At 38.9% G+C, this 23,029-nt stretch overlaps 1 protein-coding gene across 2 annotated transcripts in view; it reads left to right on the top strand.

The window, feature by feature from the left end:
• Positions 1-23,029, top strand: part of CORO2B (coronin 2B) — a 232,616-nt gene that overhangs the window by 93,611 nt on the left and 115,976 nt on the right. The gene's annotated exons all lie outside the window — the stretch shown is intronic.

The raw sequence follows: 23,029 nt of genomic DNA, 5'->3' as shown, positions 1-23,029 counted from the left end.
TCAACTTTAAGCTGTGGGCTGCCTCATGCTACAGCCTTTTTTGTGGCTTTTCTCATCTCTGCAATCTCCCCAAAGTCTCTTCTCATCACCCTTTCCCCCATCAGTTCCTGTTTGGACTGTTCTATTTTGTACCTTCAGCCCATTACAATGTCTGCATTAGCAGTATCATTACTGGGAAAGAGTAAGGACATCAACTTGGCTAGAAAAATCAAAAAGATTAGGTGAAACAGGACTATGAATATCAAAGCCTCAGGAAGTTGAGCTAAAAACTTTGGACTTTATCCTATGTATGAGGAAGCTAGAGGCAGCTAGTGAACTCAGTGGGTAGAATGTTGGATCTGGAATCAGAAAAATCTGAGTTCAAATATGGCCTTAGACACTTACTGTGTGATCCTGGTTAATTTGCCTAAGCCTTGTTTTTGTTAATCCATCAGAAAAGGAAATGGCAAACCACTCTGGTATCTGGTATTGGCATTTTATATCCATAGAGTCAAGACTGGACAACAACAATGGGAAGGTATAGAAGATGTATGAATAGGGAAGTGGAGGGACCATCACTGTGTTCTAGAAAGATTAATCTGTTAGAAATATTTTAAAATAGACTGGAGAGAAGAAAAACTGAAGACAGGGTGACCAATTAGGTGGGGAAATGAGCCTATACCAGAGTGTTAGCAGTTCATATACCTAGAGGTCCCTAGTACCAGGCCTTGCTAAGGAAGATTATCAATGGACAGGCTAGACCAGCTTCAAAGAGACAGCACTCTGCTTAACTCAGACTTCATCTCATTAAGAAGGGAGAAGACTTGCATATTACCACTCTATTAATGGGGAAAGTAACCAGCCAAACTTCTGTGGCCAGCTGTCTCATGTCTGAACTTTTCTTTTCATTCCAACTGTTGAGAAATAAGAGATGTAAAGATGAGGACTTAGAAAGGTAGCTGAGATGGGCTCCTTCATCCAGGATAGGAGCTAAGTGCTCTCTCCTTCTTTAGAATGTGAATCTTAAGAGCAGGATTTGATTCTTTTTTTTTTTTTTCTATTCATGTCCCCAGCACCCAGCCCAGGGCCTTGCACATGGCAAGTGCTTAATACAGCAAATCTTATTCATTCATTCATTGATAACCTTCCTTTCAGCCTAACAGTGATTCTGGGGACCACAATGGAGGGAGAAATGAAATAAAGAGCCCTGGAATTTCTTAAAAAGAAGAGAATAAGAAATTTTAGGGAGAGAGAAAGGATGTTCTGGTTGAAATGGGGAAAAAATAAGATAATCAGTCCACTAGCAAGGCATTTTAAATGAGAACAGATGAGGAGGGTTGGAGAGTACAACCCTGAAAGGCTAAGGAGCAAGTTCAATTCCCAGAACAAAGTTAACAGTTAAGGGAATGTCTTTGGGCAGAGTTTAGGGATGCTGCCAAATTGGGATGCAAAAGTTTTTAAGGGAGAACAGTTCCAATCTGAAGTCAGAGAGTGTAGATAGGACCAACTTCTCCCTTGATAAATGGAGCTAAAAGAAATGGTTCAACCTTGGGCCAAAGGTAGGGGTGAGGATGCAAGGAATGGAAATAAAGCATGAACTAGGAGAGGACAGAGATCTAGAGAATCAAGTTACAGAAGGAGCCAGCCCAAGTGCGGGTAGGAAGCCTAGGAGAGATTCAATAATGCTTTAAGCTGAGTCAAACTAATTGAGTAACATGAATCTGTTTACCTGTGAGAAAAAGCAAATGTGATGACTTAGGAAATCTTTGAAAGATATGGAGAAGCAAGAAAGTTGTTGAAGGACTCAAGAAGGGCAAATATCCCAATTTTCAAAAAAGTCATGAAAATAGAAGCTACAATTTGCAAGCCAATAAACTTGACTTTGTTTCCTAGGAAAATTCTAGAATATATTATTTAAAAGGCAATATAGGAACATTTAGAAAGAAGAATGATGATGACATAAAGGTAACAAGGTTTCATTAAGAATAGATCATGCCAGACTAATTTCAATTTTTCACTGCATTACTATATATGTAGGTCTAATGGGATGATGCAAAATAACTGCCTAGATTTCAGCAAAGCTTTTGACAAAGTTTCTTGTCCTGTCCTTTTGGACAAGGGATATGGGCCAAATCAGAGTTTTCAATGATTAGTCTGGAGACTGTGACTCTTTCAAGGGGTCCATAAGAGTAAGATTTTTTTGTTGTTGTAGTAATACTAATTTTTTTTCATTTCTAATATGTTAAATATTGATATAACTCACATAAACAAAGGGACACAGGAGGGTCTTCAATAATATTTTACAAGTATAAAAGAGATTTCAGGCTAAAAAGTTTGAGAGCTACTGGGTTTGATAATCTAATCAGAGGGAGGAGAGGCCATAGGGACAGGCTACTTCCAGCGTGAAGATTTCAGGACTGCGGCAAGGCTTCAGGAAAATGGTTTAGGGCACCATACAGGAAGTCCAGAAATCAGCTCAACGAGACACAAGAGTGCTGGCTTCTGTCACTCTGGCTGTATGATTCTGAGTAAGCTACTCAATCCCTCTGTTCTTGGTTACTTTTAGACTATACATGACAGAGAAGGTGACATCTTGCCTTAGAGGATGAAGAGCTTCCTTACTGGTAACACCCTGTAAAAATTAAATCACAGGTCTAGTTTCTATTCTGAATTCTTTCTTCCATCCTCCCTAAGGCCTGGTGAGGAGATACATGGTAGTTGCTTTAAAAAGTTACCACCTGATGTATTGGATACATATTAGCCCACAGTGATCTTCTGCAAATTAGTTTATGAGATAGTTGCTACAAAGCAGAAATGTCCCAAGGGAAAGGAAATGGTGAGCCTGGTTCTAGGGCATTGGCCCCAATATGGGAAGCTGCTGCAGAGGCCCAAGGCATTTAGAGTATAATAAAATTAGCTAAGAGGGGTATAGTAAAATTAAAGTAGATCATTGCCAGAGAATGGAATCCTTATAGAAGGATGGAGATATTTTTCTTAAACCTGTTTTTTTTTAAGGACATATTCTATACCTGCTCTCCTTGATTGTTTCTTGTCTTTGATATTCTCGGTATTTCCTTAATGATGCCATTATTTGGTGTTTTGAGTCCAATGCTCTATAGCATTGTATTTGAGAATATTGAGAATTTGTGTGGTCTGCAGTGTGAATAGTGCATGCCACATTTATGATTATTTTCTAAAAGAAATTTTCATTATCTTCAAGGTTGAAAAAATATTTCAGACATTCAGACAGCCAGTCATATGACCCTCTTTTTCTTTGAAGCTTCATGGTTGCAACATGGCAGCCCCAAAGGAAGACTGAAAGGGCCTTATTAAATGGTAACGACAAATTAATAAGTAGTCAGTAAGTAATAATAACAGCATTTGTGTATAATAAATGTAACTTTTAAATGTTGTAAAGTGCTTTATGGATATTATCCCATTTTCTCCTCACAATCACCCTGGGAGGGAGATATTATCATTATTGTCCTTGTTTTACAGATTAGGGAACTAAGGCAGACAAAGTATTAAGTGACCTACCCAAGATCACAAAGCTAGTAAATATCTGAGGATGGATTCGAACTCAGACCTTCCTAATCTCAGATCCAGCCCTCTATCCATTGTACCACACAATTTAACAAATACCTACTACAAATCAAGGGACTATTACAGGTCCATGAAAGATACAGAGTTGTGTTTTTCATCTAATGAACCCTTAGTAAATACTTTTTATTCATTCATTCATTGAGAGCCTTTAAGGACTTTATGGTCTATTACTAATGTTAGTTGACATGTCTACATTGCTTCAGAATTTATACATATATTTTTCCATTCCAGCCCCAAATAAGTCTGCTAGTAGAAATATGATCATTCTATTATTACAGATGAGGAACTGAGAACAAAATAAGGTTAAATGACTTGTTTAAAGTCCCGTAGTCAATGCTGGAAGCAAGATTCAAATCCAGATCTTACCTGACTCCAAGTTGTCTGTATCATGTTGGAGGCCACCTTTCTAATACCTACATGTGTGTGTGTATGTATGACATATACATTATACATCATGATATATTGTATGCATAATTATGTCTATATATCATACACACATGTATACATAGATGTCTAGAGATATGTGTATATGTACACAAATATATGTATATATTATACATCATAATATATTATATTTTATATCTACATATTATATACACACATATATATCAACTTATATATATTATACCTCATGATATATTGCATGTTTTATATATCTATATCTATGGATTATATACTTGTATATACAGATGTACATAGGTATATTGTGCAATTATACACATATATTGCATATCATGATATATTTTGCATATCTATATTATATACACATCTATACACAGATAAGTATTTACCTATATATTATCTACCATGATGGATTATATCTATGTGCATATATGCATGTACATATAGACAAAATCATATATGCTATACATCATGATGTATTGTGTTTTATTATCTATATATTACAAACAAATATATAATCATGGTATATAATGTATATTACATATCTATATATTATATACACATGCATGTGCATATATACTGTATGCATATATATACAAAAACATATATTGTATATAGTGATGTATCATATTTTACATATCTATATAGCATACACATATGTACATGCAAACTTACATGTTATACACATTGTATATACACACCATGATTCACACACAAAATGCACCTATATTATATTTACATTTATCTGTACTATACACATATACACACACACAATTGTAATATCACTCCTTGATAAGTCTCAAATGGATGTTCTTCACAGTAAATTCTAGGGAGTGTGGAAGGAGAGGATGATTATTGAAGGCCAAAGTAGCCAGCAGGATATGATCATATAGTGTAGAGGAAGGCCATGGGCTCCCACGCCTATTGCTTAGCTGTTCCAATGTCATAGAGACTACCTGGATATTGATAACTCATAGGGCACAGGATGTCAAGCCAAGTACTTCCATTCTTAACCCATCCACTTCTCATCACCTCCTTATCTCTTTCTGGCCAACTCCAGATCCCAGCTTTGGTCACCTTTAAATCTGCAGGTAATTAAGACAGTAGAAATAGATAGGAGTAAAAGTTTTTCCATTTCTTTTTTGATTCCTACCATCTCCTAAGCTCTAGATCCTAAGCTCCATAAGGCCAGGCTCTGTGTCTTATTGATACTTTGTTTTTCCCATAGAAGCTAGCACAGTGTTCTTTTCTTCACACTTAATAGTTAACATTGAAAGTTTGCAAAATGCTTAATATATGTTGTCCTTCCAAAAGCTTTTGTCAGATACTTGTTATTATTAGGCCATTTTACAGATGAGGAAGCTGAGGCAGAGGGAGGATAACTGACTTGCTCAAAGTATGAAATTGGATTTATACTTAGATATTCTTGACTCCAGGTTTATCTGCTGTGCCCCCTAGCTGCAGTTAATGCTTATTTGAGTAAATTTTGGTCTAATGAATTGTAGTCAGAAAGAAAAAGAGGTGTCTTCTAGTTATCCTAGGACACACCAAGATATATAACTTAAGAGGTTTACATCCTGGCTTTTTGGCCAGCCAGACCCAAGGAGAGCACCTTCTTTTGCCTCTAAGACTTTGTTTAAATGGTTTGTTTGTTTTCCCCTATCCTCTTAAATGTTTTGTTTCATAAGTGACCACAGTATTTTAACTGTCTGATTCACCTCATTGCCTAATACAAACAACACCCCTCTGGGACCCCATGTCACAGTGTGGAAACATTATTGCTGTTGCTTGAGAGGAATGTGGGCCAACATCAGGGATAGGTCACCCTAAAACGATTTATTTCTTGTTCCCCCACCCCAGATTGGAGCAACCAGAAAAGAGCTTTCCTTTAAGAAAATAAAAAACAAAATACCCCAAATCCCTCATCAGGCCTATTTGGAGGATTCTGGGACTTCATCGACTTTTGTTTGGACATGGATACAGCCTGCCCTATTCCAGACCTTTCCATCTCAAAACCTAAACATATTTTATGGTACAGTTGAAAGAGTGCTTGTTGGATCCGAGTTCTAACTCTGTCACTTATTACTATGACCTCAGAAAGTTACTTTTCCTACACAGATCTCAGTTTTCTCATCAAAATCACTCTCTTGAGAGGAGTACAAAGAGTACTATTCCATTTTACAGATGAAACTGATTCAGAGAAGAAGGAAAGAAATAAGCATTTATTAAGAACCTACTGTATCCCAGGCATTGCACTAAGTCCTTTATAAATACTCTCTCATTTAATCTTCACAACAATCTTGGGGGGTAGGTGTTAATATTATCCCCATTTTACAGTTAAGGAAACTAAGGCAGACAATTTAAGTGACGTCCTGATGGTTATGCTTTGAGAGAGTGTCTGAGGCAAGACTTGAGCTCTCTTCTTCCTGACACCAGGCCTATTGCTCTATCTTAGCTAGTGCACCATTTAGCTACCTCAGAGAAAGGTTAAACTGTACATAATCACATGGAATATAGAACCAAAGCTTCTTGACAGTTACTCAGTCCATCCTTTTCCACTCTATTATCTTGCCTCTTCCTCTATTATCTTGCCTAATCCAAGCATCAGAGCCATACCAAGGGATAAGAAGGGCAAATAGGGAAGAAAGATTCCTGGGCTAAGCAGTCAGTAGATTCCTCCAAATAGGTCAGCAGCTTGGGTTCTGGGGGTTGCAAATAGAAACCATCTGTCCTGCAGTTGTTCCTGAGCCCAGCCCCTTCCTCTGTCTGTAGACAAGGTGGGTGTATCCTCTTGGGTTAGAGCCAGATGAAATGGAATTGAATGGAAATGAATGGAAATGCAATGAAACACCCCTCAGCCCAGGACAAATAGCATTGATTCTCATCCCCATGGGGAAGGATTAGAAGACAATCAGGTTAATTTTATACTAGTTACTGTAGGGGTTCACTGGAGCTAAAGATCAGTGTGACATAGAGTAATCCCAGAATGGGTTCTTCGAGAAGATAGGAGTTGAGTTGATCTTTGAAGGATGTTATAGTAGGTCTTAAGAGCAGAGAATTTAGATTCAGAGGACTGGAAAATCCAGATCTTGCTACTTATCTTGTTTGATCTTGGACAAGTCACTCCCCTTTCAAGCTTTGGTTCCTTTTATAAAAAGAAGATTTGATGAAATGGTATCTAAAGTCTCTTTCTTGATCTCATCCATCTTGGGCAGGATTGTATAGATGGAGGCCCTTCCAGGACAGAAAAACAATATGAACAGAGATGCTGAGGTAGAGAGGGATCATGATGCCATCTTGATTGTTAATTGAATAGGAGGGTAGGTCTTGCAAGTTTTGAGAAGTAAATTTGGTTGGATTAGAAAGAAGAGAGCTTTGTACACATGAGAAAAATGAGATAGATCTAGAGAGACAAAACAATATAACTAAAGTTAGTGGCAAAACTGGCACCAGAACTCAAATACCTTGATTCCTTCTCTCCTATCCCCTCTTTTTTTAATACCATGTTGGTTCTATCCAGTAAGGTGTGTTGATTGAGCATCTCCAATGTGTCTAGGTCCATTGCAGTTCGGTCCAGAGGTAAGGCTACTTCTTCTTGCCTCCCTCATTCCTTGTCATGCCATGGTACTATGGGTAAATGAGACACAAGCATTGACAGAGAGTAATTTTTTACAGGCTCAACTAGATGGTGCAGTGGATAGCATACTGGCCCTGGAGTCAGGAAAACTCATCTTCATGAGTTCAAATTTGGCCTCAGAGGCTGGGCAAGTCACTTCAATTTGCCTCAGTTTCTTTATCTGTAAAATGAGTTGGAGAAGGAAGTGGCAAACTGCTCCAATATTTTTGCCAAGAAAATTGCAGAGGGTTTCAAAGGGAGCAGAGAGTCCAACATAACCAAAAATGACTCGACAATATTTTGGGTAGACTGGTACCTAGACGATGAAATGTAGAGAGTGCTGACCTGGCGTCTAGAAGACCTGAGTTTGAATCCTGTCTTATAAGTTATGTGACCCTGAACAAGTCTCTGGGTCTCAGTTTCCCCATAATTGAGAAATTGTAAAATTGAGATCTGGAACTCTAAATATCTTTTGGCTCAGTCTATGATCCTGTGAAATGAATGTTCTTGCAAAAGAAGGGCGTAGACAGAAATGTCCCATAGGTCTTTGTGCAGCTCTACACACCTCCAAGGGACTTCTTTACCACTTTCCCCTAACAACTTACCAACATTAATGTTGTCTTTTTTTCCTCACTTGAGTTGGCAAAATTCTAAAAACAACTGCGTACATGTATTTTTGTGTTAGAAAAAAAAACCACAGTGGTTTAGTCATCTAAAAAACATACCTAGCAACTCTAATAAATCATTTTAAGGACCTGAAGACAGGAAAGAATTAGCTTCCATATGGCTTGTGCACAAAAAAGAGAAGAGCCCCCACCCCCCAACCCTTTCCATTTTGTTGAAGGGTTGCAGTGCTGATTCAGCAATAATGTGAATGGTTCTTCCTTCCTGACTCTGAAGCATACCCTCTGCAGGTGGTTGCTGGGCTAAGTGAGTTTGCCAGTATGACTGCTGTAGCTTTAGAAGTCTTTCCTATTATTAGGGTATATATCTAGAGTTCATCACAACCACTAGTTATTAAGCTATTGTGTCCAAGACACTGTGTTAGGTGCTAGAGGGAGAATAAAAGGAAAAAAAAGGAAAAGGAAAAGGAAAGAAGAATGAAAGAAAGAAGGAAGAACAAAGGGAAGGAAAGAAAGAGAAAACAGAAAGGAAAGAAAAAAGGAAAGAGAAAGGAAGGAAAGAAAAAAGGGAATGAGTGAGGAAAGGAGAGAGGAAGAACAAAAGAAAGTGGGGAAGGAAGAAAAGAGAGGGAGGAAGAAGGAAGGAAGAAAGGAAGGAAGGAAGGAAGGAAAGGAATGAAGAAAGGAAGGAAGAAGAGAGTTATTCTCAAGTTTTCATTCCTCTTCTGCCTCTTTCTGCCTATTCTTGTCCCTACCATAAAATCTTCCCTGACTAACCCATGTTACAAGAGTCTCTTCTTCTGAATTTAAGTAGCTCTTAGTGTCTGGACAAGTCATGTACATTTAGACAGTTTGTTTTCTACTGTTTTTTTTTCTTCTTCTTTTCTTAGGAGTGTTCATTTTTATCTCCAATTAGACTTTAAGTTCCTTAAGGAGAAGGATCATGTACAAATGCCTCATCTTGACCTTCAAGGTCCTTCACAATCTGGTTCCATGTTATATTTCTTATCACTGATCCCTCTTCATATACTCTGGGCCCCAGCTAATCTAAATTAGTCATTATTCATTAAATCCAATTCACCCTTTCCTGCATCTGCGCTTTTTCTCAGACAATATCCTATGTCTGGAATGGTCATCCCTCAAAAAAAAACTTGTGGCTTTTCCATGAAGTTTTCTCTGATGTAGCCTTCTCAAAGTAATCTATGATCTGACTTCTGAAAGCTGATTGTTACATTTTTATTGTGAGCATTTATACTCCACAATTTAGTGAGGGCTTGCTTCATTGTTTTATTAATTTACTAGATTTACTAAAGTTATGGAGAAAATGTTATCAATGTAGATTAAAATTAAAAGAATGTCCTGCATATTGTTAAATTACTATGACCACATCCCTGAAGCAATCTCCCCAAGTTCTCACAGTACTCTCCCTTGCATTGATCACATCTTACTTATAGAAATAAGGAATTTTATTACTATATGACACACTCAGGTATGGAAACTACTTCTATTAATGCAAGTGTACAGTTTTTCTGCTATTTATAGACTTAGGGAGTTGCTTAGAAATTAAATGAATTGTCCAGGGTCACAGAGTCAGTGTGTGTCATTGGTGGGAGTTGGAGCCAGGTCTTCATGCTCCAAGACTAGCTCTCAATACACTTAACCAGGCTATGTCTTCTATCTTAATTCTATACTTGTCATTTGTAGATATGCTATTTCTTAACCTACAAGTGAGTATAAGCTTCTTGAAAACAAGGATCATGTCTCTTAATTTTTTGTTTCTCCCATGGGCACTTAGCACAGTGCTTTCCATCTGGTAAGCATTTAGCAAATATTTATTGTTGTGAATTTCAAAGACTCGCAGAATCTCGGAAGTAGAAGGGACTTGAGAGATGGTAGCTAAGTGATATAGTTGATAGAGTATTGGGTGTGAAATCAAGAAGACCTGAGTTCAGATCTGATCTCAGGCACTTGGCTTGTTGGTTGTTGTCCTTTATTCTTGAATAGGACCAAAATGATATCACTCTGCTGGGATCAAGGTACGGTATGTCCAACTGTGGCTGCTCAGATCACTATGAGTTTGGAATGCTCTGTCACTGTTTGGGTACAAATAGTCCATATGAACATTTGGAGTGGAGCTTTCATTAAATTTGAGCATCTCACATTTTCTGTGGTTACTACAATTTTGCTTTGCTTGTAGAACACAGCACCTTCTTTGATATGGGCACACCAAGCTGGCAGCCTTTTACTAGCATCTCTCATGCCACACAATTGATTCCAAAGCTCTACAGAGAGACCTTGAGATTATCTTTATATAGCTTCTTCTGACCACCACGTGAGCACTTTGTTTACATGAGTTCTCCCTAAAATAGTCCCTAAAATGTACATTTGGCATTTACTAGTTAGTATCCAAATAAATAACTTAACTAATGTCTGCCTCAATTTCCTCAAATGTAAAAGGTAGATAGTAATAGCACCTACTTGCCAAAGGTTGTTGTTGAGATATTGGCAAATAACAGAAGATAATTTGTAAAGCACTTAAGCACAGTGTCTGGCACATAGTAAGTACTTAATAAAGCTTCTTGTGAAGGAAAACCCACTGCTTTCCTAAGTAGCCCATTTCTCTTCAGGATACTTCTAATTGTTAAGGGAGTTAGAAATTTCCACATATTTCTTCTTGTTCCTTCTTGTTTGAGACCAAGCAAAACAAATCTAATCTCGCAGACATGTAAATCTTCTCCTCCAAGCTAAATTACTAGAATTCCAGCCCTACGACCCTCATCATCCTGGGTCTTTTCTTTGAACACTCTGCAGTGTTCACTTAAAATGTGACATTGATCAGAGAGTTAAAGCCAAAGAGCTAAAGTTTCATTGTTCTGTGTTTCTCTGAATATAGCTTAATCTTTCTGTTGACTCATATTGGAATGCATTAAAATACAGATTAAAAAAATTGAACTGCTGTCCAACATTGCCTCCCCCAAATGTACCTGGGCTGTGGCTTCCATGAGTCAAATAAGAGGATTTTAAATTTCATCATAGAACAGCAGCGCAATCTTGATGGTAGAGAGTCAACTTTAGAATCAGAAAACCTGGGCATGAGCCCAGCCTCTGACATATACTGGCTGTGTGACTCCAGGCAAGTATTTTAACTTCTGTGTGTCCCCGAATCAATACTCTAAGAATATATATTATAAAATATTTGCTGATTTACATTAATAGATGGAATTTCCTCATCGGAAATTACCTATATTATTAAATCATAGATTTGGACCAAAAAAATCTCATTCAATTCATCCCATTATTTGAGCCTATCAAGATCTTTTTGGATGCTAATTCTGCTGTCTTATGTGTTAGCTATCCCTCTCAATTTTGTAGAATATCATATCTTTTCCTTCATCCAAATCATTGATGAAAATGTGTAATCTTTTTATGATCATAATGCCTCTTGTCAGTGGGTGCATAGTAGATGCTTGATGAAAACTTGATTAATTCCTTATTTGATTCAACTACTCATATATTCAACATGCATTTATTGGGCTACTGTATCATGGAGAAGCCCTTGTTTTGACTGAGAGTTTCTAAACTGGCTCATTTTCTAATAAGACCTAAAATACCAGCTTTCAATTAAATTGATAAGTTTTCATTACATGTCTACTATGTGCCATGTCCATACTGTCTTTCCAATTAAGTTGGGGATACAAGGCTTACAAGACATTAACCAAAAAGTTCAATATGAGATAGCACAGAATCAGATGCAAAGTTGAATATTATTGAACAGATACTAAACTGTGTGGGACAGAAAGTATGATGAGTCATCATCAGGTAGGGAGAGATAATGAATAGGATTATCTGAGAACACTTCATGGGGAAGGTGGAATTTAATCTGAGTTTTTAAAGATGAATAGAACTTGAGTAGGTGAAGAATTACCAATTATCTTGGAATGCCATTCAATTTATCAGCTTCTTTTTTTCAGTAGCTACTATGTGCAAGATATGATACCATGGAAAAGTACTAGATGTGGAATCAAAACATAGGTTCAAATCTGCCTCTTCTAACTTATTGGCCATGGGCAAATCACTTAACCTCACCAATTCTTGATCTCTTCCACTACAAAATGGGGGGACTAAAATGAATGATGTCTGAGATCCTTTCCTTCTGAATGATGTCTGAGGTTCTTTTCTTCTAAATCTGTTTTTGTGATAATGAGCTTCAAGTTCCAAGATGCATCAGAGCTTCCAAAATGGCATCCATAGCTATTCAAAAGAGATCGATTTAATGAGTCACCTAGAAAAAGACAAATGAGTGAACAATATTTTTCTTACAAATCAAGATATGTAGTTGGAATCTGAAGCCTGTTGATTCTGTCCACCCATATGTATACCTCAGCCAGGCACTGCAGATGGACAAGGAGAGAGCCAGAACTGAATAGGAGGGAGCAAGCAGGCTAAATGGAATTTGGGGATTGCACAATCCTTTAAACAATCCTGAATTTCTCTTTGACACAAACCCCAAATTTTTAATTCCAGTATTCTCCTGATAAATCTCTATGGCTGAAAATCCTGGAACAAACACCACAACCTCCAAAGAGTCAAGTCTGTAAGTGACCCAATGGAGGGCACAGGTAGACTATAGCATACAAGGCTGGTTTTCAGTCATGAATGTTACACTGTTACAGGCATTGTGGTAAGTTCTGACTTCTAATGGGGTGGGGGGCTGGAGGAAAGACACAAGACAGCATGCAAAAGGAAGCTGAAAAGATTGGAAGGAGAGGGAAGGCACCTATTCAATGGAAGGCAGAAAGGAGTGGGGCATAGGAGAGAAGTCTGGAAAATTGCAGCCAGGTGGGAATAAAAAGATGACTGACCTGGACTCTCTCTTTAAATAGAGGTTCTGGGACAAGAGCTGCCCTTTCTCAATCAAAAGGAGAGAGTCATCCTGGGGGGGTGGGGTAGAAAATACTGACAGGAGTGAGTCCAAGGCCTCATGTAATAATGCAGGATGAAGATGTTACTGGGGAATGATGGAGAAGCAACTGGGGAGGAGAGCAACTGGATGAGAAATGAAACTTTAAAAAGTCTTAGCAAGGGCTTGGTCCAGTATATGTGCTCAATAAATGTTTATTGGATTAGATCGATTGGATTGAATTAACATTCCCTGCATTACCAATGATTATTTACATACATAATGATGAAATATATCATTCAGAAAATGTATGGTGGGAATAGGTGGTTGCCCTTTCATATATAGAAATGGGAGGAAATAACTGACAGCAGACTGAGCACTATCATTTCTCTCAGCACTGTGGGGACAAAGCTATCAATGAGGTAAGAGAGGCCATTTAATCCAACCCTCTCATCTTACAGAAAAAGAAACTGAGACTCAGCTAATGTGATTTGCCCAAAGTCCACACAGGTAGCAAGTATCTGAGGGAGGATTTGTTCTGATGCCAAAGCCTCTTACTTCTGTAGCTTTCTAGTTCCATGTTCCAAGATGAAAACTAAAGGATCTTGACCCATTGTTGTATCACGAACCTATTTGGCTGTCTGGTGACTCCTATGGACTCCTTGTCAGAATAATGTTTTTAAATGTATAAATTAAAGTAAATAGAATTACAGAAGAAACAAAGTTCCTAAGGAAGCCACAGTTATCAGAATATTTTAAAATATAAGTTCATGGAGTTCAGATTATGAACCTAGAAAATGGCTTTTGGTTATTTGTTTGGTTATCTCTGAAAAATTTATGACAATAAGAGATGTTGTGGGTGAATCCACTGGAGGGAAATGCCCACATTGATGAGATCATGAATCTATTGAAGTGTGTGCTAGCAATGGAGATATAAAAATAGAAAATATACACATTCTGTTCTTAAGGATTTTAAAATTATAGGCTTCCTAGGGAGAAGGCCCTGGATGCAAATAGCTAAGATACAAGGGAGAGTATGATGCAAAGTAGTCTAAAAGATTGAGTAAGAAGTTATCTCTTTCACCTGGTGGTCAGGGACAAATGGTCCAGGGTCAGGGTCATGGTAATACCTGAGCTGACCTTTGGAATAAAGGAGGGGATCAACAAATGGAGGAGGGAAGGGGAGGAGATTCCATTTTTAGCATAGGGAACAGTATAACAAAGGCACACAGATGGAGAACAGAAGAGGAATGTTGGATGCAGAATTGTCCAATTTGGCTGGAACACACAGAGTAAGTAAAGGGTAGTCAAGGAGTTGGGAAGGTGGTTTGGATCCAGTTTGTCAAGAGTCTTAAAACCCAAGATCAGCTATTTTTTTGCAATGGGGAGCCACTGAAGGTTTTTCAGTGAAAGGGTGGCAGAAAGAGGCAACAAGGCAGGTCCCTTCTTGTCCCTTGCCTCTCCTCTTCACAGGATAACTTCTGATACACTCTTTCACCGGTGGAAGAAGCCCAGTTTTAATAATGGCTGTTAGTATGATACTCAGACAGACCCTATATGTATTGCCAACACAGGAAGTATGTCTTGCATGTTAGCTCCCTATAAGCAGGCAATTGTTTCGATGTTTTCTGCCAGGCCCCAGTGCTGGTTCTGTGTTTGACATCATCATCAAGGTACTGGCCCCAAAACTGACCAGAAAAGAATCTTTTGTCTTTTAGTTCATAAGCTGACCCTAGGTGACCTTTGGGAGGCTGTGGGATCTGTGAGCTCAAGAGAAAGGCATGTGCACAATGGGAGCGAAACACATCAAAATGTCTGGGAAGGGAAAGCAAGAGGGTATTGGCAGGGATGGGCTATTGGGAGGATGGCTGAACACATTGTGATTCCAGGGAGGGGCCCAAACACTTTAAAAACCAAACATATGATCTCAGCAACTCTAGATTCTGCTGTTATTATTATTTTTTATGGAACCCTGTTGAAAGAGGGATGATTGGGCATCCTTAACCCTTCTGAGGAGGTGGAGCAGTTGATTCCCTTGCCTTAATTCAACCAACACCCCCTTCCCCAGGTATCCTTTCAGTCAACAATGACATCAATCCAATTTGGCCAGTAGAAAGAACACAGAATATTGAGTCAGTCCAGTTCTGTCATTAGACTTTTATAGTTGTTTCAGCAAATTGTTTTTCTGCCTCAGTTGCCAAGAAAACCACAAATGGGGTCATGACGAGTTGGACACAATTGAAAAAACTGAATAACAACATTACCATTATCAATCAGAGTGGGGATTTGAACTTGAATCTGACTCCAGATCCAGGATTGTTGTTTTTTTATTGTTGGTTTAATTTGTTTTTGGTTTGTTTGTTTTGCAAGGCAATTAAGGTTAAGTTACTTGCTCAGGGTCACATAGCTAGGAAATGTTAAGTGTCTCAGTCTGGATTTGAACTCAGGTCCTCTTGACTTCAGGGCTGGTGCACCTAGCTGTTCCTATTAGTGTTTTTTCTATTCTTCTATGTCTGTTCTATATCTAGTGTTCTAGACACAAACAATACAGATTTTTTATTTTGGTGTACTTTTATTATTATAGGAACAGCTAGGTGGCCTCATAGTGCACAGAGTGCTGGGTCTGCGTCAGGAAGACTCATCTTTAGGAATTCACATCCAGTTTCAGACATTTTTTTGACTGTATGACCCTGGGCAAGTCACTTCACCCTGTGTGCTTCAGTTTTCTCATCTGTAAAATGATGTGAGGAAGGAAATGGCAAACCCAGCGTCTGTGCCATGAAAACCCCAAATGAGGTCATGAAGATTTAGATATGACTGAAAAAAAAATTAACAACAATCTATATTATACTAAAATTAATTCTTAATTACTTCAGAAATTTATCCAGACATGCTGGTACATGTGAAGCTATCGGCTCTCTTGAGCTTGATGGTTCAGAGCTGTAGTGGGCTATGCCAATTAATCAATCAGGTAGCTGAACTAAGTTCTACATCTATAGGGTAAGCCCTTGGGAACCTAGAACTGACAGGTTAACTAAAGAGTGGCAAACCTATCCATGTCAGGAACACCAGATCCAAACTGTCATACTCATCAATAGTAAGATCAGGCCTGTGTTGTAATCTTTGTACTTTGAATGCAATTAAGATAGGGAGGCTCAGCCAAGAAAGGAAGAAAGCAAGCAGAGAAGGAAGGAAAGGGAGGGAGAGAGGGCGGGAGGGAGGGAGGAAGGAAGGAAGGAAGGAAGGAAGGAAGGAAGGAAGGAAGGAAGGAAGGAAGGAAGGAAGGAAGGAAGGAAGGAAGGAAGGAAGGAAGGAAAGGAAGGAGAGAAAGAGGAAGGAAGGGATTGAGGGAGGGAGGGAAGAAAGGAAGGCAAGGAAAAGAAGAGGGAAGGGAGGGAAATAAAGAGAGAGAGAAATAAGGGGAAGGAAGGAGAGAGAGGGATAAAAGATAGAAGGAAATAAAGAAATAGAAGAGAAACAGGAAGAAAGAAAAGAAATTTTGAAGTTGATTAGTGTTTATAATATTGTTGATATAGATCATAACTCCTCCCTGCCTTAGTATATAAGTATAGCCACAGAACAGGAAGGAGAGAGAGGGATAAAAGATAGAAGGAAATAAAGAAATAGAAGAGAAACAGGAAGAAAGAAAAGAAATTTTGAAGTTCATTAGTGTTTATAATACTGTTGATATAGATCATAACTCCTCCTTGCCTTAGTATATAAGTATAGCCACAGCACAGTATGATCATCAGGCTGGAAGAGGCTTTAATAATTTCTTCCATCTCCCATCATTAAAGAAAGAAGTGATGCTGTAGAAATTTACAGGAGGGAAGGATCCCAGGCAGAATGAAGATAACCTAGGAAGGCTTTATGGAGGAGGTGGGTCTGGAGCTAGTTTCTAACAAATAAGTAGGAATCAGATGAGCAAAGAGGAGTGCCAATTGCCGTGGGTGAGCCTGGGAGGAGCCTGGCTGTCTAGGATAAAAAGAGCCTGGAGGCAAGAGCCCTTTACAGTGTGGTCAGAGTGTTTGTTAGGGTCCTGGCAGATGCTGACAGAGAAGGAAGGTGGGGGTAGAGTTGAGGAGGTAGGGGCAGTTAGCATGCCTGCTGATCAATATTTTTTCCAAGCCAGGAAGGAGGAGCTGTTCTTCAGCAAAGGAGACAAGGACCAGGACTTCCTCCCTCCTCCAAGATGCTGGAGGCCTTTTGGAAAGTGTGGGAGCAGGGTTTTACTTAGCCTGTGTCTCGGGCCCCATCCTCACCCTGACACCTTCCTTGGCTCTCTGGCATACTCTGATTTCAGAATGAAGTCATCCTGTTAGCACTTGGAGAGACTGAAGACTGGGCAAACTTGGTCTGTACAAGATTCATTCACAGACCCAGAGCAGTAAGGTTCTCCAGAGACTGTCTAGTCAATCCCTCCTTTTACAGATGAGGAGACTGAGATCTGCTGGGGTTACTCACAGAAGTGGTTGTTTGTTCTTCGCTCTTGAAGAGGAGCATGACATCAGGGAAGGGATGCTGTGACAGGTAGGTAAGTTGTAATTAAGTGAGGGAGGGCTCTGCAAGGTCACCTGCCTCATTTTCCCCTCCGGAGCCACTGGGTCCAGTGGCCAGATGTAGGATGACTGGAGATGGCCCTGGATGCAATCGGAGTCCTTGGCCTTTTTAAGCTGAGGTCCTTCTCACCTCTCAGTTTGTCTGAGGCAATGCCCAATCAGTAATTAAAGATAGGTAAGAAATGAGGCAGAGAAATAGCTACTTTGTGCACGCGCGCGCACACACACACACACACACACACACACACACACACACACACACACACACAGGGTTTCTGGTCAAAACACAAACAATTGCTATTTACATTCACTCTGAGCCAATCAGGGCCCAAACAAACACCAAGTAGGGCTTGGCCTATGATCTATTGTGGGTCAATCAATGAGAACCTAAAAAGACCAAGGTTTCCCACGGCATCCAGGGCCATCTCTAGTCTCCTGATCTATATTTTTTCACTGGACCCAGATGACTCTGGAGGGGAAAGTGAAGCAGATGACCTTGCCCTGCCTCCCTCACTTAAACCCAACTCACTTGCATGTCCTGGCATCCCCTCCCTGATGTCATGGTTCTCTTTGAGAACAAAGGACAAATAACTTCTGTGAGTATGAATAATTGTTTGTCTTAGTAGGGGACCCAACTGGAACTAGCTTGTTGAACATTATAGCTCTTTTCTGTAAAGTATAGAAATATTCCTGCATCAAAGAAAACTCAACTTCTTAGACCTTCTATTGGAATCTAACTTCTTATAAGCAAGGATTGTCCCCTTTTTTAATTTTTAAAATTTTAGAATCCCCAATACAGTGTCTCATATATCATATATTTAATTCTAAGAGGATCTCAAAATACTCAGTGATCAGGATAGGGTTTGCTGGTAATAATAACATTTTTTTAACTGAGGAAATTGGGTTAAGTGACTTGTCCAGGGTAACACAGCTAGGACATGTTAAATGTCTGAGGTCAGATTTGAACTCAGGTCATTCTGAGTTCAGAGCTGGTACTCTAACTAAGCACTGTGCCACCTAGCTGCCCCTGCTGGTAATAATATCAATCATCTTGGGACATTCATGGCCTACCCTTAGCTCTAAATGAGTCTCAAATTATAATGGATAGACATTAATTTGGGAGACCTGAGCAGCAGAGTAATAAGGACAGAACACAGGTTCATAAAAATTAGTTGAAAATTAATTACTATATCAATTAATTATTAGAACTGTGGGCTAAGTAGAAACAATCAGAATAAAGGCTCCATGCTTTATTCTGTCATTTATGGTCCTCTATGTGTACTCAACCCTTTCTAAATTTATACAGCACTAACCCTACGTCTGTACTTTTCAAATGGAATTTAAATACTATCTTGTTACATTACCTGACCTTTTTTACATGTATGCACCATTGGCCTATGAATTATGGGATTTAGAACTAGAGAGTTCCTTAGAAAACATCTAGTATAACCTTCATTTTTCACAGGAGGAAACTGAGTTCCAGGGAGAAAATAAAGTATAGATAGTAAAGGATAGAATGTCTGGTCCAGAGACAAGAAGACTTAAATTCATATACTTATTAGATGTGTGACCCTGAGCAAGTCATTTCACCCTGTTTTCCTCAGTTTTCTCATCAATAACATGAGCTAGAGAAGGAAATGGCTGGATTTGAATTCAGGTCTTCCTTACTCCTGATCCAGTGCTTTGTCCACAAAATCACCTAGTTAGGTAAGCAATTTGCGCAAGGTCACATCAATAATAAGTAGTAGATTTAGTATTTGAATAATAATGATAATGATAATTGAGATTAATAGAGCACTTTAAGGTTTTTGTCAAATGCTTTACACATTATCTCATCTGTACCTCACAACAACCCTGTGAGATAGGTTATGAGATAGGCATTCACACACACACACACACACACACACACACACACACATTACAGATTGGGAAACTGAGGCTCAAAGAGCTGTGTAGCTGGTCAGTGTTGGAGATGGGATTTGAATTGAGGCTTTCTTAGTCCCAAACTGGCACTATCCATGATTTCTTCCAAATCTCCCAATTCTAAATTTAATGCTCTTTCTAAGCCATGTCTCTCTGGGCAATGCAATGGAAAGAACACAGAATTTGGAGTCAGAAGATGAGGTCTCCCTTCTCTATACATTTTTCTCACCTGTAAAATGAGAATATTAATGCATGTGCTCTCCACATCACTGGCACTACAGAAAGATAAGTTATAAAACACCATATAAATGTAAATGCTTATTAAGACCATGCTATAATAGGACCACAGATTTAGAGCTGGGACTTTTTGGAACATCTAACCCAAATCTTTTACTTTGCATATGGGGAAATTGAGGCACAAAGTATCAAAGTGATTTGTGCTGATTCAAATTTAGGACAAAGTTGAGTACTCTTTCCAGTATTCCACAACTGCTTTTTAATAATTTATGTGCTAGAAAAGTTGAAAGAAAGAAAAATTCCCTCTTTTCCTTGCCCCAAGGAGAACAGGGGAGCAGGGTGTTCCTTGAAGCTCAAGCTTAACCTCCTCTTGACAGTCTCTCCAGCTCAGCCAGCTGCAGCAGGGGTATGGAGCATGCGGCCTCTGCATCCCTGGGGTGCTAGGGGAAAACATTCATAGAGAGAAAATGCCAGCTGAGCCCAGGCTTCAGCTGCACCCCTTGTTCTGTAGTCCAAGAGACACTGAATACTTTTTAGAAAAGCCCGCTGAGTTTTGGAGCTCCAACAAAGGGGTATTTAAAAAGTCATTCAAGGAGAAAAATGTAGTTGAAAACTTGCCTGCCAATTTTAAGTTATGCCTTTTATACAAATATTCATTTTTTTTTCCTCAGGAAGCCTAGAGAGAGGGAGAGAGAGAGAGAGAGAGAAAAGAGATGGAAGAGAGAAGGAAGAAGAAAGGGGAAGAAGTAGGAAGGGGGAGAGGAGAGACAAGGGGAGATTGGAGGAGGAAGAAGAAAGTGAAAGAGGAAGGGAGAGATAAGAGAAAGAAAAGAAGAAGGAGAAAGAGGAAGAGAGAAAGTGAAAAGGGAGAGGAGAGAAAAACAGGAAGGGAGAGAGAAAGAAAGGGATTCAGGAAAAGAAAAAAAAAAGAGGGGCTGGGTTGGAGAGGGTAGAGAAAGAACAAGAATCAGAGACAAAGGTAGAGTGACCAGGTTTGCCTTTGAGGGGCATCTATTTTGTCCCTGAAAAGGCAAGTTCACCACATGGACATAGGCATCCGGGCTCTGTGGGGCATCAGAGCTTCTGTCAGCCAGGGAGCACATGCCCTCTAAGATAAGAGAGAGAAGCAGGCCTCCGGCCAGGAGGAAAAATTTTGCTTCCAGAGTGAGGGCAGCTGATGATCATTTGCCCAGAGAGCTGAGCTTTGTCTGCATCAGGCCCAGCGACCTCAGCTTCTCCCTTATTCACTGGAACTCTGAAAAATGAGCCCTGCTGTGGGGGAACGGCACTGGGAATGATCACTCCATTTAATTTAACAAGCCTTTATTGAGCCCACACTGGGTGATGCTGGACCTCATGGAGGAAACAGGAGAGGGAGAGTAATAACAACTCCCTCACATTCACTCGGCACTTTGTGGTTTAGAGTGCTTGCCTCTGAACAGCCCTATGTGGTGGAGTGATGCTAGCATTCCCATCCTCTCCGTTTTACAGGTGAGGGGTCTAGGGTTCAGAAAAGGTACCCAGAGTCACCCGTGGGGAAGCCAGTAAGCAACAAACATTTGGTAATCCCTGGATTTGGTAATCCAGTGTTAAGCATTGGAGATACCCAAAAAAGCAGAAAAAAAATTAGTTTTTACTCTTAGGTTCAGTCTAATGAGAGATGGGGTGGAGGCGATATAAACTACTATGTACAAATAAACTGTTGCTTATGTATGCATATGTGATATACATATATGTGTAAACACAGCTACTATGTACAAGGTAAATATATTAAACTATATAAAATACAAATGTATACATACAAATAAAATGATGTACAAACTATGTATGATAGAAAAATGATATTGTAAATTATATATACACTCACAAAACTACTACAAAAACAATATTTACATATATAAATATACATAAAGCTATTAAATACAAAATATATACATATATTTTGAGTATACATATATATGAGTATATGTATAAACTATATATAAATATATAAAACTTTTATGCAGAAACAAAAATGATGCATATTGTATATATATACATACATAAACTACTATGTAAAAAACTACATATATATGAAACAGCCATATACAAATCATATATAGTAAAATCATTATAAATAAACTACAGGTGTATACTAGAAGGCTATGTACAAAATGTATATATGCACATGTATTTATATGCATACATAAATGTAAAGACTATATAGAGATTATACCTTATATATGGATGCACATATAATACATGTGTGTTCTATGTATACATACATGTACATATTCCCTGAGTTATACACATGTGCAGAGATGTGTCAGGCATATAGGAATATAAATATATATTACACATGTGTGTGCACACACATGCATATATATATGCATACAAATTGAGGACCATCTGAGAGGGAAGACACTGAGATTAAGGTGGGACTTTAGCTGAGACTGTAGGGAAGCTCAGGAAACCATCATCTAGAGGGAGCCATGCTGCAGTAAGTACAAGAAGATAGCCAAAGAAAAAGATTCAAGATGGAAGCTAGCTCAGTTGTGGAGAAACGCTTCCAGAGAGCCCAGTGAAAAAGATGGGCAGCCTCTGAGTCAGAGATTGGAAAGTTTGCACTGAGAAAAAAATTGGGGGAAAAGATGTGATCAGTGGGGGATAGAGAATAGAGTAGGACTTATTTCTCTCCTATAAAGATGTGAACTTTTTGAAACCAGGCCCTGTGCCTGCTTTTGCTCTTGCATCACCAGGGGCCATTCTACTGCCTAATCCATGTGGCTGAACTGGAATCATGGAATTGGGAGCTGGCAAGGGCTGGGATGATCATCTGGTCAAACTCTTCATTTTATAAAAAGAGAAAACTGAGGCACATGGACCATAAGTGACAGTCATCCGGTTAGTAAATCTTGGAGAGCCCAGGGATCTTTTCATCACACCAGACTGATTCTTTAAAATTCTATCAATTTATGAAATTAATGGGAAATAAAAGCAAAACAAAACAAAGCAAAACATTGGTTATTCATGTGGCCCAGAAAAGAGAAAGAAGGTACTTGCTATGTGGAGGAACCCTGTATTAGGCACAATGGGGTGTATAAAATACATAGTTCTAGGGCAACTGATTATCACTGTGCAGAGGACTGAATATCAGAAAGACCTGAGTTCCAATGTGATCTCAGATATTTACTAGTTGTGTAACCCT

The sequence above is a fragment of the Sminthopsis crassicaudata genome, chromosome 2 (assembly GCF_048593235.1).
Source record: "Sminthopsis crassicaudata isolate SCR6 chromosome 2, ASM4859323v1, whole genome shotgun sequence".
Classification (NCBI taxonomy): Eukaryota; Metazoa; Chordata; class Mammalia; order Dasyuromorphia; family Dasyuridae; genus Sminthopsis; species Sminthopsis crassicaudata.
This window is presented reverse-complemented; position numbering and strand designations above follow the sequence as displayed.